The sequence below is a fragment of the Carassius gibelio genome, chromosome B10 (assembly GCF_023724105.1).
Source record: "Carassius gibelio isolate Cgi1373 ecotype wild population from Czech Republic chromosome B10, carGib1.2-hapl.c, whole genome shotgun sequence".
Lineage (NCBI taxonomy): Eukaryota > Metazoa > Chordata > Actinopteri > Cypriniformes > Cyprinidae > Carassius > Carassius gibelio.
The window spans coordinates 12,064,225-12,087,208 of record NC_068405.1 but is presented as its reverse complement, the minus strand read 5'-3'; positions in this window follow the sequence as shown (position 1 = coordinate 12,087,208).

Genomic DNA, 22,984 nt, shown 5'->3' with positions numbered 1-22,984 from the left:
TCCCAAAAATCCATATTCAAATCAAAATAGCGGACTTCCTGTTGGTTGTAGCTTATGACTGTGAATTAGAAAGTTGTCCGTCTTGATAAGAACAATTTATGTACCAAGTTTGGTGTCTGTAGCTAAAACTAAATAAAATGCATTATTATTATTACTATTATTAGCTGTACACTTGATAAAAAATGTTCAATATAAACTTATGCAATTGTGTGTGTGTGTATATATATATATATATATATATATATATATATATATATATATATATATATATATATATATATATATATATATATATATATATAAATTCAAGTGTACAGTTTTCTTTTATTGCATCTTGAAATAAATATTTATGAGTTCTGTGTTTGTTTATTTTATTTATTTTATTTTTTATTTTACATTTTTTTAGGAAGATTGCAGCCTTTAATCTCCTCAAAATAAATGTGCATATAAACCATGAACAATTTAATTATAGCTGTATTTATAAAATGCTTACTAAAATATTAATTTTGGGAGAAGGCTATATAAAGCATGAACTGACTATTTACTAATGCTTAGCTAAGAATTGCAGCTATTATGAAGTGTTACCAATGCATTTACTAATGTTAACAATTGAGACATTATTTTAAAGTGTTACCAAATCCTTAAATAATTTAAAAGTGTTTTGTTATGATTTCATTAACCTATAAGCATTTGTGAAAAAGTTCTGCTTGCATTACAGCTTAGTCTTCATCTGTGAGCTGAACAGTTTTACTGTTACATCCTTGAGATTATGTAAATTCAAATAAATGTCATGTCACAGGGTGTCAGAGGTCAGTATCAAATGAGTTTGAAATTATTATTTGCAGCACAAATAAGTTTTTTTAGGATTTTTTTTTAATCCCTGAAACTGTCAGAAAAGGATAAGGCCTAAGATATTTCTTAAGCTGTAATGAAAACAGCACAATTAGCAACAACAACAAAAAAATAACAATTTAAAAAACAGTTTTTTTTTTTCTGGTGATTAAAGAGATGTTTAAGTCTCTCTCTCTCTCTCTCTCTCTCTGTCTGTCTGCCACTCAGCTCACACCCCTCCCCCACTCACACTCACACACACACACACAGTCAGCACTCATACATTCCTCAAACAGAGTGACAGAGTGAGATCAGATGTCTGACAGTTTTTTAATTTTCTTTTAATCATACAGTGCTGTAAAGTCATGAAACTATGCATATTTCCTCAGAATCACTGGTTTTCTAAATGAAAAATGTTTTTTAAAGGTTTGGAAGCTGCAATTTAAAAATAGAAGACGATTAATGTTTCACTTTTTACTGTCATTTCAAAAAATCACCACGACAAAACCGTTCAAGCTAACCAAAATCTGTTCGCAATTTAAGTTCCTCGATGTTTTTTCTTCATGTAGACAAAGTTTTGTGTGTATAGTGTACTTCCCCTGTGAGGAGTATTCATTAATTTTACAACTGTAAAATCTCAAAAATACACATTCAAATCAAAATAGCCGACTTCCTGTTGATCGTAGCTTATAACTGTGAATTAGAAAGTTGTCCGTCTTGATAAGAACAATTTATGTACCAAGTTTGGTGTCTGTAGCTAAAACTAACCCCCCCACTTTTGACAAAAGGTGGCGCTATAGAGTGCCTCTTCCACGCCCTTTTCAAAGCTTTTGCCATGGTTTAGCTATCTTTAATACTGATATCTGTTTCGAGTTTCATGTAAATCTGAGCTTGTTGTCTGCCTAAAAATCACCAGAACAGAACATTCAAGTTTGACACGTTGCCATGGCAACACTATATTAGATATCAATATCCCCACAACAAATTTTCTTCGGCCGTGTTTTGTCATTATTCTGATGAAGTTTGAAGCAAATCAAGTAAAAATAAGATGCTGAATTCAAAGCGTTTTGAAAATGATTCACTTCCTGCTGCCAGTTGGTGGCGCTATAACTTTGACTCCTAATAGTCACATATATACGATCGGTATCATACAACGAACAAACAAATTAAGTTTGATCAAATTCAGGAAATGTATGTGGATGTTATTAGACATTTCCTGTTTCTCATTTCTCGCCATAATTTCAACGCCTCGCCACGGGCAAACCGTTCGAGATATCAAAAATCTCTTCGCAATTTAGCATCCCCAATGTCTTGAGATCGTGTTCACCGAGTTTTGTGGTGAACGGGTGGAGTTCCTCAGAGGAGTATATCAAATTCCAGAGCATGTGTTTTTCATAAAACCCTAAATAGCCAACTTCCTGTTGGGCGGAGCTTATGACATGCAGTGTGAAAGTTGTTTGGTTTGATGAGTTATATATATGTACCAAGTTTCATATGTATACGTGCAAGTATGCATGATATATGGCCCTCAGTACTACAGGGGGCGCTGTAGAGCCCCTGTGCCACGCCCGTGTATCAGACTCTGCCCGGCCCTAATGGCCGCAGGTTCCAAGGTGTGTGCCAATTTTCAAGAGTTTTTGAGTATGTTAAGGACCCCAAAAGCCCCCGAAACCTTGGAAAAAAATTAGAAGAATAAAGAAAAAAAAAAAAAAAAAAATAATCCTAAGGAAAACAATAGGGCTCTCGCCCTCCAGGCTTGAGCCCTAATAATAACAAGAATTAAAGCTGCAAGCAGCGATGAACGGGCCCTCGCACCCGGGCTCACCGCCATCGTTTGGCTTTAGTAAAAAGGTGAACGGTGAGAAATATGCATTTAAAGTCTTAAAAATAAGTGGAATATGTCAAAGTCATTTATTTGTACCAGTCCTCCTGTTGCCAGCAGGTGGCGCTATCATTATAATGGAATATTGGCCTTCAGATGTGTTCAGGGCAGAATTCTTATCTAACATGTGAAGTTTGGGGGAGATCGAACATTTTATGCCTGAGTTACAACAACTTCTCTTGCTGTGACGAGACATCAAATTTTGTCATGGTGCCATGGACACGTCCTTTAACAAAAACTCAAGTTCTCCACAATTTAACATTGCACAGACCTTTAGATTAGACTGACCACAAAAAATACATTAATGTCAAAAGATTTCTAGGAGTAGTTTGTCGCAGTGTAAAACATGTGACTTCCTGTTGCCAGCAGGTGGCGCTATGACTATAACTGAATATGGGCATGTAGATCTGTTAAGTGCAGAAGTCTTATCTAACATGTGAAGTTTGGGGCAGATTGGACATTGTATGTCAGAGTTACAGCAACCTCCTTTTTCATGGCGAAACATCGAAATTTGCCAGGTATGGTCACGCCCTTTAACAAAACCTCAAGATCTTCGCAATTTAACATCGCAAAGGCCTTTAGATTTAACTTACCAAGTTTGGTGTTGATCTGAATAAATCTCTAGGAGGAGTTCGTTAAAGTACAACCCCTGAAAATGGCAAAAACAACGCCAATTTTGCAGAGAAAATTCTAAATAACCGACTTCCTGTTGGGATTCGGATTTTGTACCAAGAGACTTTTTTGTAGGTATTGGTGTGTTACATATGTATACCGATTTTTGTACATGTATGTGAAACATAGCTCGAGGCGCACTCTGTTGAAAGTGTATAGGTGGCGCTATCGAGCCATTTTGCCACACCTGATGGAATTTTGGCCTTCAGATGTGTTCAGGCCAGGACTCTTATCACACATGTGCAGTTTGGGGAAGATCGGACATTTTATGCCTGAGTTATAACATATTTTATTCCCATGGCGAGACATCGAACTTCGCGACGGCGCCATGGACACGCCTTTTAACGAAAACTCAAGATCTTCACAACTTAACATCGCACAGGCCTTTAGATTAGACTGACCACAAAAAATACATTGATGTCATAAAATTTCTAGGAGTAGTTCATCGCAGTGTAAAATATGTCACTTCCTGTTGCCAATAGGTGGCGCTATGACTATAACTGAATATGGGCATGTCAATCTGTTCAGGTCAGGAGTCTCATCAAACATGTGAAGTTTGGGGCAGACTGGTCATTGTATGTCTGAGTTATAGCAATTTCCTGTTTCATGGCGAGTCATCGAAATTCGCCAGGCCGCCACGGACACGCCCATTAACGAAAACTCAAAAGCTTCGCAATTTAACATCGCAAAGGCCTTCAGATTAGCCATACCAAATTTGGTGTTGATCTGAATGAATCTCTAGGAGGAGTTCGTTAAAATACAACGCATGGAAATTACAAAAATGACACAAAATTTGCTCATAATATTAGTAATAACCGACTTCCTGTTGGGTTTCGGATTTTGCTCCAAGAGACTTTTTTGTAGGTATTGGAGAGTTACATGAGTATACAGATTTTCATACATGTACATGAAACGTAGCTCGAGGCGCACACCGTTGAACGTGTATAGGTGGCGCTGTTGAGCCATTTTGCCACACCCACTTCTGAAACCCATATCAGACGTAAATTTTCGCCAGTTCTGAGGTGTGTGCAAAGTTTCATGACTTTTCGAGCATGTTTAGGCCCTCAAAAATCCGATTCATTTTGGAGAAGAATAATAATAATAATAATAATAATAATTAAAGCTGCAAGCAGCGATGAACGGGCCCTCACACCCGGGCTCACCGCCATCGTGTGGCTTTAGTAAAAAGGTGAACGTTGAGAAATATGCATTTAATGTCCTAAATATAAGTTGAATATATCAAAGTATATCCCATATATGTGCTAATCTTACCTGGCCAGCAGGTGGCGCTATCATTATAATGGAATATTGGCCTTCAGATGTGTTCAGGCCAGGACTCTTATCAAACATGTGAAGTTTGGGGAAGATTGAACATTTTATGCTTGAGTTACAACAACTTCTCTTGCTGTGGCAAGACATCAAATTTTGTCATGGCGCCATGGAAACACCCTTTAACAAAAACTCAAGATCTCCAAAAGTTAATATTGCACAGGCCTTTAGATTAGACTGACCACAAAATATATGTTAATCTCAAAAATATTATAGGAGTAGTTTGTCGCAGCGTAAAACATGTAACTTCCTGTTGCCAATAGGTGGCGCTATGACTATAACTGAATGTGGGCATGTAGATCTGTTAAGGGCAGAAGTTTTATCTAACATGTGAAGTTTGGGGCAGATTGGACATTGTATGTCTGAGTTACAGCAACTTCCTTTTTCATGGCGAAACATCGAAATTTGTCAGGCCGCCATGGACACGCCCTTTAACGAAATCTAAAGATCTTCGCAATTTAACATCACAAAGGGCTTAAGATTACACTGACCAGATTTGGTGTTGATCTGAATAAATCTCTAGGAGGAGTTCGTTAAAGTACAACCCCTGAAAATGGCAAAAACAACGCCAATTTTGCAGAGAAAATTCTAAATAACCGACTTCCTGTTGGGATTCGGATTTCGTACCAAGAGACTTTTTTGTAGGTATTGGTGTGTTACATGTGTATACCGATTTTTGTACATGTACGTGAAACATAGCTCGAGGCGCACTCTGTTGAAAGTGTATAGGTGGCGCTATCGAGCCATTTTGCCACACCTGATGGAATTTTGGCCTTCAGATGTGTTCAGGCCAGGACTCTTATCACACATGTGCAGTTTGGGGAAGATTGGACATTTTATGCCTGAGTTATAACATCTTTTATTCCCATGGCGAGACATCAAACTTTGTGACGGCGCCATGGACACGCCTTTTAATGAAAACTCAAGATCTTCACAACTGAACATCACACAGGCCTTTAGATTAGACTGACCACAAAAAATACATTGATGTCATAAAATTTCTAGGAGTAGTTAATCGCAGTGTAAAATATGTCACTTCCTGTTGCCAATAGGTGGCGCTATGACTTTAACTGAATATGGGCATGTCAATCTGTTCAGGTCAGGAGTCTCATCAAACATGTGAAGTTTGGGGCAGATTGGTCATTGTATGTCTGAGTTATAGCAACTTCCTGTTTCATGGCGAATCATCAAAATTCGCCAGGCCGCCACGGACACGCCCATTAACGAAAACTCAAAAGCTTCGCAATTTAACATTGCAAAGGCCTTCAGATTAGGCATACCAAATTTGGTGTTGATCTGAATGAATCTCTAGGAGGAGTTCGTTAAAATACAACGCATGGAAATTACAAAAATGACACAAAATTTGCTCATAATATTAGTAATAACCGACTTCCTGTTGGGTTTCGGATTTTGCTCCAAGAGACTTTTTTGTAGGTATTGGAGAGTTACATGTGAATACCGATTTTCATACATGTACATGAAACGTAGCTCGAGGCGCACACCGTTGAACGTGTATAGGTGGCGCTGTTGAGCCATTTTGCCACACCCACTTCTGAAACCCATATCAGACGTAAATTTTCGCCAGTTCTGAGGTGTGTGCAAAGTTTCATGACTTTTCGAGCATGTTTAGGCCCTCAAAAATGCGATTCATTTTGGAGAAGAAGAATAATAATAATAAATATAGCTGCAAGCAGCGATGGCGGGCTCAAGCCACCAATGCCATCGCCACCCCGGTGGCATCAGGTAAACTGTGCCCAGCGGGCACATGCATTCACAATATCCCTCTGGCAGTGAGGTTTTAAAGGATATGGCGGTTAAAGGGTTAAACCGAATCATCTAGACTTTAAAATCACATTCACAGAACAATATATATATATATATATATATATATATATATATATATATATATATATATATATATATATATATATATATATATATTAGGGCCGGGACTTTAACGCGTTAATTGAGATTAATTAATTACACAAAAAATAACGCGTTAACTAAGATTAATTAATTACAGAAAAATAAATTCCCGCATTTTTAACAACTTATTTTTGCACCGCAGAATGTTTCTCACTGGATTTGTTTCGGCGGACCAATTATACTGAAGCACCAACTGGCGTTCGCTTCGCATATCACTACTGTCTATGATATCACTGCAGCACATCGAGCCTCAAGTATAACCTCAACGCAAAACATATAGCAGCTAGCGTGGACTTTACACTTTATGTTGAACTATATATTATTTTGTTGGTGCAACAGTTTATGTTGAACTCGTTATTGTTTTGGCCAAGGTTATTGAGAGTTGGACTTAGTATGTTATGGCCTCTGAAGCAACAGAGAGATGTTTTCTAATAGTCAGTGTTTCCAATGTTCTGAATGTAATTGACAGTATTGTGTTTTACTTAAAAAACTCTTTACAGAAGGTTCCAGCACCTATAAGCTTCCTGAATTTCTGAAATGTACTATTTCTAAATTGTTTCTAAATATGCTATTGCTACACTTCATGGCAAAAATTGCTCTGGTCTGCTAGACTTGGTTGAACAAAAATAAACAATATTTTGTTGCTTAAGCTTATGTATTCAGTCATTATTCAATGGTATATTATAAATCCATGTGAAAAATAATTACTTCTCACTGTTCTCAGGTCAAATATTTATATGCGATTAAAATGCGATTAATTTCGATTAATTAATTACAAAGCCTCTAATTAATTAGATTAATTTTTTTAATCGAGTCCCGGCCCTAACATATAAATATATATATATATATATATATATATATATATATATATATATATATATATATATATATATATATATATATATATAGTAACACTTTACAATAAGATTTCATTTATAAACATTATGTTAACATGAACAATATTTATATAGCATTCATTCATGTCAGTTAATATTCCAAACTTAAACATTAAAACATTGTTTTATTGTGATTTTTTTCCAAGCACATTTTACCAATTCCAAACCATATCAATCTTAATAACTACCATTATTTTTTATTTAATCATTTATGAGTGCTATACAATAGTCCAGGAAAGCTGGAAGAGAAAAACTCCTTATATTAATGTGCAGAATTATTAGGCATGTTTTCTTTTACAGATGAAATGCGCTAAAAAAGAGTTTTAACTCAAACTGTTTTAACTCAAAGTCGAAAATTATGAAATACCCATGAGAAATATCAAACACAAATGCAATACAGAAATGGATAAGTTAAGACTTGACCATTGTACAAAAATGCTGACTGGGTCATGAGGTCAGAAAAGAAGAAGAAAAAAAAAACAGGTCAAGAAGAACTGACAAAAATAATTGCAAAATAATTAGGAATTAATGTGAAGATTAATTGTTAGTCAATTCTGCAAGACAAACTTTCAGGAAAGGAGGTGGAATAAAAATGAGCTCCTAAATCTTAATTCCGGATTCAGGAAGATATATTCCTCAAACCATCGGACAAGAGGAGGTGGTGCTGGTCCTTCACGAGTCACTCTAATCTGTTCATAAAGCCTATATATAAAGTCTTAATATATAGTATTTCACAATACTTCATGGTATTCTAATTAAATCATTTTTTGGAATCTTAGATATCTCAGAGCCTGACACCGAGTAATTCTGGAGACTCCAGGAAAGTGGCAGTTCTGTAAAATGTTGGCGCTGGAGACTAAATGCTCCCTGATAGTTTCACACCTAATTCACTTAACACACACACACACACACATACACACACACACACACACACATTACCCACAGTGACAGAGGGACAGAGTGACATCAGATGTATGATAGTTTTTTAATTTTCTATCATCCATATAGTGTTGTATAGTCATGAAACTATGCATATTTCCTCAGAATGACTTGTCTTCTATGTGTACATTTTTTTGAAGTGTTTAGAAGCTGCACTTAAAAAAATAAAAGACATTTACTGGTTACTTTTTTACTGTTATTTCAAAAAATCACCACGACAAAACCATTCAAGCTATTCAAAATTCATTCGCATCTGTTCTGTAAGATACATTCTTTAAACAGTGGTAAAAGAGGATGTGGTGCTGATCCTTCAAGAGTCACTCAAAACTTATCTGTCCATAAAGCCTATAAAGAATTATTCTTAATATACAGTTCACAATACTTCAGCATGTTGTTCTAATTAAGTGAGGGTCATTTTATCAGTAAAATACATAAAATTCATATTATTTTTCTTTGAAAGATTTCTATAAATGATTTAAATCATACTTGTTTCTACAATAATTATTTAAAAGTGATCATATAGCTCCATCTGGTGGCCATTATTGGTACTAAGAATTGCCAGCTTGATTTATATGTTATGATAGTTTTAATTTTATGCTGGCTCTTGAAAATGATAAAGCTATGAAACTTACTGTGCTTCCTTCAAATGATGACTTCTAGGTATATAAAAAATTATGAAGAGTTGGAATTAAAAATTTTAAAGATATAGTAAAATAACTATGGTATTTTTTTATGTTACTTTAATAAATCTCTATGGCCACACCATTTAAGGTATCCTAAACCCATTCGCAATTTAACATCTTCAGTATATGGCTTCATGTTAAAAAAGTTTGGTGTGAACTACTTGTGTCTTCTTGGAGGAGAATGAATTCATTTACAGGCTGAGTTTATCATAAATCCACAATAACATTTCTGAGTTCTGTATCAATCTGTGTTGTTGTTTGTTTATTTTTATTTTTTTATTTTTCATAGGAAGATAACTGACCCTTTACTCTCCTTTTTAATAAATGAGCTATTTATAGCTGTATTTATAAACTGCTTACTACTGACTATTAATATTGGGACAAGGCTTTATGAAGCATGAACTGACTATTTACTAATGAGTGCAGTTATTATAAAGTGTTATCAATGCATTTGCTAATGTTAACAAATTAGACATTATTTTACAGTGTTATCAAATCCCTTAAATGATTTGTAAGTGTTTTGTAATGATTTTATTGACCTAAAAGCATTTGTGAAAGTTCTGCTTGCATTACAGCTTAGTCTTGATCTGTGAGCTGAACAGATTTACTGTTACATCCATGAGATTATGTAAATTCAAATAAATATCATGTCACAGGATGTCAGAGGTCAGTATCAAATTAGTTTGAAATTATTATTTGCAGCACAAATAAGGTTTTTTAGGATTTTTAAAAATCCCTAAAACTGTCAGAAAAGGATAAGGCCTAAGATTTCTATGTGAGTGGCTAAATTTGTTTGTTTTTATAACTATAATGCATAAACTATGAAACTATACAAAATGTATAAAAAAGTACAAGTTATTCTTTTCCAATGTTTTTTATTTATTTACATTTTTTTTTTTTTTTTTGGGATTTACATTTTTACAAATTAGCCTACTGCAATCATTCTAAACAGCTTGAATAAAACCTGTCAATATTTATTATAGACCACTATAACTGTGTATAATCTAACAAACGAGTTTATTATGAAAATAAAGTGTGTACACCAGATAAATTGGACGATAAAGAAATTGCTAACAATAGTATAATAGAGCATGTTTTAGGTTTTTAGGCGTTTAGATGCAGAAATGGACAAATCAAATGTAAAATCAAATGTAATTGATTTAATTAAATATAGATTAAGTCTTGTTAGAGCAAAATAATAAATAAATACGTACACACATTAAAAAAGCAGCCAAGATGAATGAGTTTAATTTTTTATATAGCCTAGATTAAAATTGAAGACAGAAGCAGCTGGTATATGCGGTCACTTAATATTAAAATCCAGTAGATCCACTTCAGATTTATTTCTCAACAGTTTATGTTCACGTGGCTGTTTTCGTTTATATTAGCCAAGCTATTATGTATTTTGAAATAATCTTGTCCGTGATGTGTTCGTTCTTACGACGAAAGCCAGAATCCTGCAGCTCGAGAGATATATGTTATTCTGCCAGTCGCGCTTTCAAATAGTCTTGCGCACTTAAACGGGTCACAAACACCTGCATTTAGCTCGTGTAGTGTTATAATGGATGTATTGTGTGCATTTATGGCAATAATTTATTTTGAAAAGCTCTTAAACAAGAATAAATTCGTTTGTTTTGAACTTGTGGCACTGTGCACGCTGATCGGAGGCGGTGATTTCAGATAGGCAGCCGTGAATATTTCATTTTCACACAAACAGTTCAAAAACATCTTAATTTAGCTCTTAGTGTGCTCTAATTGGTGAATTGTGTGATATCGCTGCAATACTTTATTTTTAATAGCTATAAAACAAGAATAAACTCGTTTTTTTCTGAGCTCATCATTCCACACGCTCCTGCTCAGAGCGGTGATTCATCTCTCGTGTTTCTCACGTATCACTGACCACACATCAATTATTAATGAGCCCTGACCTTATAATAATCATATATGTTGGTTTAGCTTGTCAGTGTGAATTAAATCCAAGTATTTATTTGTATTTTAACCGATTTAAAATCGAAACCAAAAGACAGTCTCCTCCCTTTTTTATTCCGGTAACTGCACCTGTAGGGGCGCTATTTCTCTCAGACAATGGAAGTCTAAGCACACACACTCAAACTGAGGGACAGAGTGATATGAGATGTCTGACAGTTTTTTAATTTTCTGTTATCCATACAGTGTTGTAAAGTCATGAAACTATGCATATTTACTCAGAATAACTTTTTTTCTGTATGAAAAAAGGTTTTGAAGTGAATGGAATTTAAAAATGCAGGAAAATTAATAATTCCATCTTTATTGTCATTTTAAAAAATCCCCACGACAAAACCATCCAAGCTATCCAAAACCCATTCACAATTTAAGTTCCTCAATGTTTTTTCAACATGTACACCAAGTTTGGTGTGTATAGTGTTACTCTCCTCTGAGCAGTATGCATTAATTCACAGCTAAATGTAAAAAACAATCCACATTCAAATCAAAATAGCCGACTTCCTGTTGGTCGTAGCTGATGACTGTGAATTAGAAAGTTGTCCGTCTTGATAAGAACAATTTTTGTACTGAGTTTGGTGTCTGTAGCTAAAACTAACCCCCCCACTTTTGACAAAAGGTGGCGCTATAGAGTGCCTCTTCCACGCCCTCTTATGAAATTTTGCCAGTGTCTAGCTGTCACTAATACTGATATGTGTTCTGAGTTTGATGAAATTCTAAGCATGTTATATGCCTCAAAATCACCTGAGAAGTATTCCAGTTTGACATGTTGCCATGGCAACAATATTTTTAGATATCAATATCCCCCCAGCAGATTTATATCGGCTGTGTTTTAACATTATTCTGATGAAGTTTGAAGCAAATCGAGTAAACATAAGATGCTGAATTCAAAGCATTTTGAAAATGACACACTTCCTGCTGCCACTTGGTGGCGCTATAACTTTGACTCCTAATAGTCACATATATGCGATCGACATCATACAATGAATAATCTGATGAAGTTTGATTAAAATTAGGAAATGTATGTGGATGGTATTAGACACTTCCTGTTTCTCATTTCTCACCATAATTTCAAAGCCTCGCCACGAGCAAACCGTTTGAGATATCAAAAATCCCCTGGCAATTTTTCATCCCCAATGTCTTGAGATCATGTTGACCGAGTTTGGCGGCAATCGAGTAAAAAACCTATGACAAGTATTTCAAATTCCAGAGCATGCGCTTTTTACATAACTCTAAATAGCTGACTTCCTGTTGGGCGGAGCCTATGATATGCAATACGAAAGTTGTTCGGCACGATGAGATCTATATGTGTACTGAGTTTCATATTAATACGTGCAAGTATGTGTGAGCTATACATCAACATTTATAACTGTGATCCAGGGGGCGCCGTAGAGCCCCTGTGCCACGCCCAGGTCTCAGCCTCTGCAGGCTCCTTCAGGCCACAGATTCCAAAGTGTGCGCAGATTTTCAAGAGTTTTTGAGTATGTTAAGGACCCCAAAAGCCCCCACAACTTTGACGACAAATATGAATAATAAACCCCAAATAGCCAACTTCCTGTTGGGCGGAGCCTATGATATGCAATACGAAAGTTGTTTGTATTGATGAGTTCTATATGTGTACCGAGTTTCGTATGTCTATGTGCAAGTATGTATGATATATGGCCCTCCATATTCCAGGGGGCGCTGTAGAGCCCCTGTGCCACGCCCGTGTATCAGTCTCTGCCCGGCCCTAATGGCCGCAGGTTCCAATGTGTGTGCCAATTTTCAAGACTTTTTAAGCATGTTAAGGGGCCCAAAAGCCCCCGAAACCTTGAAGAAAAATAATAATAATAAATAATAATAATAATAATAATAATAATAATAATAACAAATAATCCTAAGGAAAACAATAGGGCTCTCGCCCTCCAGGCTTGAGCCCTAATAATAATAATAATAATAATAATAATAATAATAATAATAATAATAAACGGAGCAATTCCAAGAGGGTCCTCACACCATCGGTGCTCGGGCCCTAATTAAAGCTGCAAGCAGCGATGAACGGGCCCTCGCACCCGGGCTCACCGCCATCGTGTTGCTTTAGTAAAAAGGTGAACGTTGAGAAATATGCATTTAATGTCCTAAATATAAGTGGAATATATCAAAGTATATCCCATATATGTGCCAATCTTACCGTTGCCAGCAGGTGGCGCTATCATTATAATGGAATATTGGCCTTCAGATGTGTTCAGGCCAGGACTCTTATCGAACATGTGAAGTTTGGGGAAGATTGAACATTTTATGCTTGAGTTACAACAACTTCTCTTGCTGTGGCAAGACATCAAATTTTGTCATGGCGCCATGGAAACGCCCTTTAACAAAAACTCAAGATCTCCAAAAGTTAACATTGCACAGGCCTTTAGATTAGACTGACCACAAAATATATGTTAATCTCAAAATAATTATAGGAGTAGTTTGTCGCAGCGTAAAACATGTCACTTCCTGTTGCCAATAGGTGGCGCTATGACTATAACTGAATGTGGGCATGTAGATCTGTTAAGGGCAGAAGTTTTATCTAACATGTGAAGTTTGGGGCAGATTGGACATTGTATGTCTGAGTTACAGCAACTTCCTTTTTCATGGCGAAACATAGAAATTTGTCAGGCCACCATGGACACGCCCTTTAACGAAATCTAAAGATCTTCGCAATTTAACATCGCAAAGGGCTTAAGATTACATTGACCAGGTTTGGTGTTGATCTGAATAAATCTCTAGGAGGAGTTCGTTAAAGTACAACCCCTGAAAATGGCAAAAACAACGCCAATATTGCAGAGAAAATTCTAAATAACTGACTTCCTGTTGGGATTCGGATTTCGTACCAAGAGACTTTTTTGTAGGTATTGGTGTGTTACATGTGTATACCGATTTTTGGACATGTACGTGAAACATAGCTCGAGGCGCACTCTGTTGAAAGTGTATAGGTGGCGCTATCGAGCCATTTTGCCACACCTGATGGAATTTTGGCCTTCAGATGTGTTCAGGCCAGGACTCTTATCACACATGTGAAGTTTGGGGAAGATCGGACATTTTATGCCTGAGTTATAACATCTTTTATTCCCATGGCGAGACATCGAACTTCGTGACGGCGCCATGGACACGCCTTTTAACGAAAACTCAAGATCTTCACAACTTAACATTGCACAGGGCTTTAGATTAGACTGACCACAAAAAATACATTGATGTCATAAAATTTCTAGGAGTAGTTCATCGCAGTGTAAAATATGTCACTTCCTGTTGCCAATAGGTGGCGCTATGACTATAACTGAATATGGGCATGTCAATCTGTTCAGGTCAGGAGTCTCATCAAACATGTGAAGTTTGGGGCAGATTGGTCATTGTATGGCTGAGTTATAGCAACTTCCTGTTTCATGGCGAATCATCGAAATTCGCCAGGCCGCCACGGACACGCCCATTAACGAAAACTCAAAAGCTTCGCAATTTAACATTGCAAAGGCCTTCAGATTAGGCATACCAAATTTGGTGTTGATCTGAATGAATCTCTAGGAGGAGTTCGTTAAAATACAACGCATGGAAATGACAAAAATGACACAAAATTTGCTCATAATATTAGTAATAACCGACTTCCTGTTGGGTTTCGGATTTTGCTCCAAGAGACTTTTTTGTAGGTATTGGAGAGTTACATGTGTATACCGATTTTCATACATGTACATGAAACGTAGCTCGAGGCGCACACCGTTGAACGTGTATAGGTGGCGCTGTTGAGCCATTTTGCCACACCCACTTCTGAAACCCATATCAGACGTAAATTTTCGCCAGTTCTGAGGTGTGTGCAAAGTTTCATGACTTTTCGAGCATGTTTAGGCCCTCAAAAATGCGATTCATTTTGGAGAAGAAGAATAATAATAATAAATATAGCTGCAAGCAGCGATGGCGGGCTCAAGCCGTCAGTGCAACACCACCCCGGTGGCATCGGGAAAACTGTGCCCAGCGGGCATAAGCATTTACAGTAACCCTCTGGCAATCAAATTTTAAGGGATATGGCAGTTAAAGGGTTAATCCGGTTATGCCTGTTTTTGTTTTGTTTTTTTACTTTATTTTTCTTTTCTCTGTGCCGGATTGCTGATGTCTTTTACCCGGGCATAGATGTCCATCCATCAATTACGAACATTCATCCGCAAATGTCAGAGCGGTCGCGAGCGCGGATGGGAGAATGGCGCATGTTTTATTTTTTTTGAGCTACTGGGATGGTGCCCCCTCTGGGAGTTGGTGCCCTACGAAGACTGCGTATTTTGCATATAGGGAGCGGCGGTACTATCTGGAAAATATATTCCTCAAACCATCATACAAGAGGAGGTGATGCTAGTACTTCAAGAATCTCTCAAAACCTATCTGTTCATAAAGCCTATATATAAAGTCTTAATATAGTATTCCACAATATGTTGTGCTATTCTAATATTATTGTGGTATTTTACTGACATTGTTATTTGCTGTTATTTTTTGTTTTAATATTGTTACTGTTGTTACTTGTTGTACGGTGACCTTGAGTGGTTTGAAAGGCGCCTTAAATAAAATGCATTATTATTATTATTATTATTATTAGCTGTACACTTGATGAAAAAAATTAAATATAAACTTATGCAATTGTATATATATATATATATATATATATATATATATATATATATATATATATATATATATATATATATATATATATATATATATATATAGTGTACAGTTTTCTTTTATTGCATCTTGAAATAAATGTTTCTGAGTTCTGTTTGTTTATTTATTTATTTTTTTTTATTTATTTTTTTTTTTAGGAAGATTACAGCCTTTGATCTCCTCAAAATAAATGTGCATATAAACCATGAACAATTTAATTATAGCTGTATTTATAAAATGCTTACTAATGACTATTAATTTTGGGAGTAGGCTAGCAACAGTTGATGTTGAGGCCTAAGATATTTTTTAAGCTGTAATGATGAAAAAACAACAACAACACAAAATTGCTTTTTTTCTGCTGGTGATTAAAGAGATGATTAAGTCTCCCTCTCTCTCTCTCTCTCTCTCTCTCTGACACCAAGCCCATCCCCTCTCCCACACATTCACACAAACTCAGCACACACACTTAACACACACACACTTAACACACAAACACACACACACACATACACATTACCCAGAGGGACAGAGTGACATCAGATGTATGGTAGTTTTTTTAATTTTCTATCATCCATATAGTGTTGTATAGTCATGAAACTATGCATATTTCCTCAGCATGACTTGTCTTCTATGTGTACATTTTGTTGAATTGTTTAGAACTTGCACTTAAAAAAATAAAAGACATTTACTGGTTCCTTTTTTACTGTTATTTCAAAAAATCACCATGACAAAACCATTCAAGCTATCCAAAATTCATTCGCACCTGTTCTGTAAGATAAATTCTTTAAACAGTGGTAAAAGAGGATGTGGGGCTGAACCTTCAAGAGTCACTCCAAACTTATCTGTCCATAAAGCCTATAAAGAATTATTCTTAATACACAGTATTTCACAATACTTCAGAATATTATTCTAATTAAGTGAGGGTCATTTTATCAGTAAAATACATATTATTTTTCTTTGAAAGATTTCTATAAATGATTTAAATCATACTTGTTTCTACAATAATTATTTAAAAGTAATCATATAGCGCCATCTGGTGGCCATTATTGGTACTAAGAATTGCAAGCTTGATTTATATGTTATGATAGTTTAAATTTTAAGCTGGCTCTTGAAAATGATACAGCTATGAAACTTGCTGTGCTTCTTTCAAATGATGACTTCTACGTATATAAAAAATTATGAAGAGTTGGAATGAAGAATGTTAAAGATATAGTAAAATAACTATTGTATTTTTTTATGTTACTTTAATAAATCGGTATGGCCACACCATTTAAGGTATCCTAAACCCATTCGCAATTTAACATCTTCAGTATATTGGCATCATGTTGAAAAAGTTTGGTGTGAACTACTTGTGTCTTCTTGGAGGAGTATGATTCATTTACAGGCTGATTTGATCATAAATCCACAATAAAATTTCTGAGTTCTGTATCAATCTGTGTTGTTGTTTGTTTATTTTCATTTTTTTATTTTTCATAGGAAGATAACTGGCCCTTTACTCTCCTTTTTAATAAATGTGCTTATAAACCAAGATCAAGCTATTTATAGCTGTATTTATAAGCTGCTTATTAATGACTATTTAAGTTGGGACAAGACTTTATAAAGCATGAACTGACTATTTACTAATGAGTGCAGTTATTATAAAGTGTTACCAATGCATTTACTAATGTTAACAAATTAGACATTATTTTACAGTGTTATAAAATCCTTTAATGACTTATAAGCATTTGTTAAAGTTCTGCTTGCATTACAGCTTAGTCTTGATCTGTGAACTGAACAGTTTTACTGTTACATCCATGAGATTATGTAAATTAAGATAAATGTCATGTCACAGGATGGAATAGGTCAGTATCAAATGAGATTGAAATTATTATTTGCAGCACAAATAAGTATTTTTAGAATTTTGTTTTTAATTCCTGAAACTGTCAGAAAAGGATAAGGCCTAAGAGATTTCTTAAGCTGTAATGAAAACAGCAATGTTAGCAACAGCAACAAAAAACAACAATTTAAAATACATTTTTTTTCTGGTGATTAAAGAGATGATTAAGTCTCTCTCTCTCTCTCTCTCTCTCTCTCTCTCTCTTTCTCTCTCTCATTGTGTCTGCCACTCAGCTCATGCCCATCCCCCACTTACAGACACACACACACACACTCAGTCAGCACACATACATTCCTCAAACAGAGGGACAGAGTGAGTTGAGATGTCTGACAGTTTTTTTTATTTTCTTTTAGTCATACAGTGTTGTAAAGTCATGAAACTATGCATATGTCCTCAGAATGATTTGATCTCTGTATGATTTTTTTTTAAGTGTTTGGAAGCTGCAATTTAAAAATACAAGACAATTAATGATTCCCTTTTTACTGCCATTTAAAAAAATCACCACGACAAAACCGTTCAAGCTAACCAAAATCCGTTCGCAATTTAAGTTCCTCAATGTTTTTTCAACATGTAGACAAAGTTTGGTGAGTATAGTGAACATTTCCTGTGAGGAGTATGCATTAAATCAGAGCTCAATTTAAATATTCAAATCAAAATAGCCGACTTCCTGTTGGTCGTAGCTGATGACTGTGAATTAGAAAGTTGTCCGTCTTGAAAAGAACAATTTATGTACCAAGTTTGGTGTCTGTAGCTAAAACTAACCCCCCCACTTTTGACAAAAGGTGGCGCTATAGAGTGCCTCCTTCACGCCCTTTTAAAAGCTTTTGCCATTGTCTAGCTATCACTAATACTGATATGTGTTTTGAGTTTCATGTAAATCTGAGCTTGTTGTCTGCCTCAAACTCACCACAACAGAACATTCAAGTTTGACACGTTGCCATGGCAACACTATATCAGATATCAATATCCCCACAACAGATTTACATCGGCCGTGTTTTGTCATTATTCTGATGAAGTTTTAAGTAAATAGAGTAAAAATAAGATGCTGAATTCAAAGCATTTGGAAAATGACACACTTCCTGCTGCCAGTTGGTGGCGCTATAATGTTGACTCTTAATAGTCACATATATACGATCAGTATCATACAACGAACAAACCAATGAAGTTTGATCAAATTCAGGAAATGTATGTGGATGTTATTAGACATTTCCTGTTTCTCATTTCTCGCCATAATTTCAACGTCTCGCCACGGGCAAACCGTTCGAGATATCAAAAATCCCCTCGCAATTTTCCATCCCCAATGTCTTGAGATCATGTTGACCGAGTTTGGTGGCAATCAAGTAAAAGACCTATGACAAGTATATCAAATTCCAGAGCATGCTTTTTATAAACAGCCCTAAATAGCTGACTTCCTGTTGGGCGGAGCCTATGACATAGAGTGCGAAAGTTGTTCGGCTCAATGAGATCTATAAGTGTACTGAGTTTCATATAAATACATGAAAGTGTGTGTGAGCTATGGTTCAAGATTTCTGACTGTGTTCCAGGGGGCGCTGTAGAGCCCCTGTGCCACGCCCGGGTCCCAGTCTCTGTGGCGTCCTGATGGCCGCAGATTCCAATGTGTGTGCCAATTTTCAAGAGTTTTTGAGCATGTTAAGGCCTCCAAAAACCCCCGGAAGGTTTAATAAAAAATAAAAAAAATAATAATAAGAAGAAGAATAATCCTTAGAAGAACAATAGGGCTCTTCGCCCCTTCGGGCTTGAGCCCTAAATATAGCTGCAAGCAGCGATGGCGGGCTCAAGCCGTCAGTGCAACGCCACCCCGGTGGCATCGGGAAAACTGTGCCCAGCGGGCATAAGCATTTACAGTAACCCTCTGGCAATCAAATTTTAAGGGATATGGCAGTTAAAGGGTTAATCCGACCCGTCTAGACTTTGAAATCACATACACAGAACAATATATATAACTTTAGTAACACTTTATTTTAATATATATATAAATGTATAAGGTGTACATTGTAGCTGACACCTAAATTAACACATTAAAATTGTTTTATGACTGCAAGTCTTTCTCCTCAAATGCTATTGAGCTTCAAATTTGCTTTTGAGTCCATGTGAAAAAGTAGCATAATTTACATATGACTTACAGTTTGTTTTAACAAATATCAAACATTCAATTTAATGGTGCATTATAGCTGTCACCTAGATGAACAATTACAGTTGTTTTTATGACTGTAAGTCATTCTCTTCAAATGCTACTGACGTTAGAAAATTGTATAACAATATCACATGTAACTTAAGAGACGGTCCCTAAATTTGAGACTCTCGAATGTCCAATGTCAAGCCAAATTTATGCCTGTTTTTGTTTTGTTTTTTACTTTATTTTTCTTTTCTCTGTGCCGGATTGCTGATGACTTTTACCCGGGCATAGATGTCCATCCATCAATTACGAACATTCATCCGCAAATGTCCAAGCGGTCGCGAGCGCGGATGGGAGAATGGCGCATGTTTTATTTTACTGGGATGGTGCCTCCCCTGGGAGTTGGTGCCCTACGAAGACTGCGTATTCTGCATATAGGGAGCGGCGGTACTATCTGGAAGATATATTCCTCAAACCGTCGTACAAGAGGAGGTGATGCTAGTACTTCAAGCATCTCTCAAAACCTATCTGTTCATAAAGCCTATATATAAAGTCTTAATATAGTATTCCACAATATGTTGTGCTATTCTAATATTTTTGTGGTTTTTTATTGACATTGTTATTTGCTGTTATTTTTTGTTTTAATATTGTTACTGTTGTTACTTGTTGTACGGTGACCTTGAGTGGTTTGAAAGGCGCCTTAAATAAAATGCATTATTATTATTATTATTATTATTATTATTATTATTATTATTAGCTGTACACTTGATAAAAAAAAATTAAATATAAACTTATGCAATTGTATATATATGTATATATAGTGTACAGTTTTCTTTTATTGCATCTTGAAATAAATGTTTCTGAGTTCTGTGTTTGTTTATTTTTTTATTTTTATTTTTTTATTTTTTTTAGGAAGATTACAGCCTTTAATCTCCTCAAAATAAATGTGCATATAAACCATGAACAATTTAATTATAGCTGTATTTATAAAATGCTTACTAATGACTATTAATTTTGGGAGATGGCTATATAAAGCAGCAACAGTTGATGTTGAGGCCTAAGATATTTCTTAAGCTGTAATGATGAAAAAACAACAACAACACAAAATTGCTTTTTTTTTCTGCTGGTGATTAAAGAGATGATTAAGTCTCCCTCCCTCTCTCTCTCTCTCTCTCTCTCTCTCTCTCTCTCTCTGACACCAAGCCCATCCCCTCTCCCACACATTCACACAAACTCAGCACACACACTTAACACACAAACACACACACACACACACACATTACCCACAGTGACAGAGGGACAGAGTGACATCAGATGTATGGTAGTTTTTTAATTTTCTATCATCCATATAGTGTTGTATAGTCATGAAACTATGCATATTTCCTCAGCATGACTTCTATGTGTACATTTTGTTGAAGTGTTTAGAAGCTGCACTTTAAAAAAAATAAAAGACATTTACTGGTTACTTTTTTACTGTTATTTCAAAAAATCACCACGACAAAACCATTCAAGCTATCCAAAATTAATTTGCATCTGTTCTGTAAGATAAATTCTTTAAACAGTGGTAAAAGAGGATGTGGTGCTGATCCTTCAAGAGTCACTCAAAACGTGTCTGTCCATAAAGCCTATAAAGAATTATTCTTAATATACAGTTCACAATATTTCAGCTTGTTATTCTAATAAAGTGAGGGTCATTTTATCAGTAAATACATAAAATTCATATTATTTTTCTTTGAAAGATTTCTATAAATGATTTAAATCATACTTGTTTCTACAATAATTATTTAAAAGTAATCCTATACCTCCATCTGGTGGCCATTATTGGTACTAAGAATTGCAAGCTTCATTTATAAGTTATGATAGTTTTAATTTTATGCTGGCTCTTGAAAATGATAAAGCTATTAAACTTACTGTGCTTCCTTCAAATGATAACTTCTACGTATATAAAAAAATATGAAGAGTTTGGAATGAAAAAAATTAAAGATATAGTAAAATAACTATTGTATTTTTTTTATGTTACTTTAATAAATCGCTATGACCACACCATTTAAGCTATCCTAAACCCATTCGCAATTTAACATCTCAGTATATTGGCTTCATGTTAAAAAAAGTTTGGTGTGAACTACTTGTGTCTTCTTGGAGGAGTATGAAATCATTTACAGGCTGATTTTATCATAAATCCACAATAGAATTTCTGAGTTCTGTATCAATCAGTGTTGTTGTTTGTTTATTTTTATTTTTTTATTTTTCATAGGAAGATAACTGACCCTTTACTCTCCTTTTTAACAAATGTGCTTATAAACCAAAAACAAGCTATTTATAGCTGTATTTATAAACTGCTTACTACTGACTATTAATATTGGGACAAGGCTTTATAAAGCATGAACTGACTATTTACTTTTTGAGTTTGAAATTATTATTTGCAGCACAAATAAGGTTTTTTAGGATTTTTAAAAATCCCTAAAACTGTCAGAAAAGGATAAGGCCTATTTCTATGTGAGTGGCTACATTTATTTGTTTTTATAACTATAATGCATAAACTATGAAATTATACAAAATGTATAAAAAAAGTACAACAGTTATTGTTTTCCAATGTTTTTTATTAATTTTTTTTTTTTTTTTTTTTTTTTGGATTTACATTTAAAAAAATTAGCCTACTGCAATCATTCTAAACAGCTTGAATAAAACCTGTCAATATTTATTATAGACCACTGTAACTGTGTATAATCTAACAAACAAGTTTATTATGAAAATAAAAGTGTGTACACCAGATGAATTGGACGATAAAGAAATTGCTAACAATAGTATAATAGATCATGTTTTATGTTTTTAGGCGTTTAGATGCAGAAATGGACAAATAAAATGTAAAATAAAATGTAATTGATTTAATTAAATATAGATTAATTCTTGTTAGAGCAAAATAATAAATACATACGTACACACATTAAAAAAGCAGCCAAGATGAATGAGTTTCATTTTTTTTATAGATTCAAATTGAAGACAGAAGCAGCTGGTATATGCGGTCACTTAATATTCAAATCCAGTAGATCCACTTCAGATTTATTTCTCAACAGTTTATGTTCAATTGGCTGTTTTCGTTCATATTCGCCAAGCTATTTTGAAATAATCTTGTCCGTTATGTGTTCCTTCCTACGACGAAAGGCAGAATCC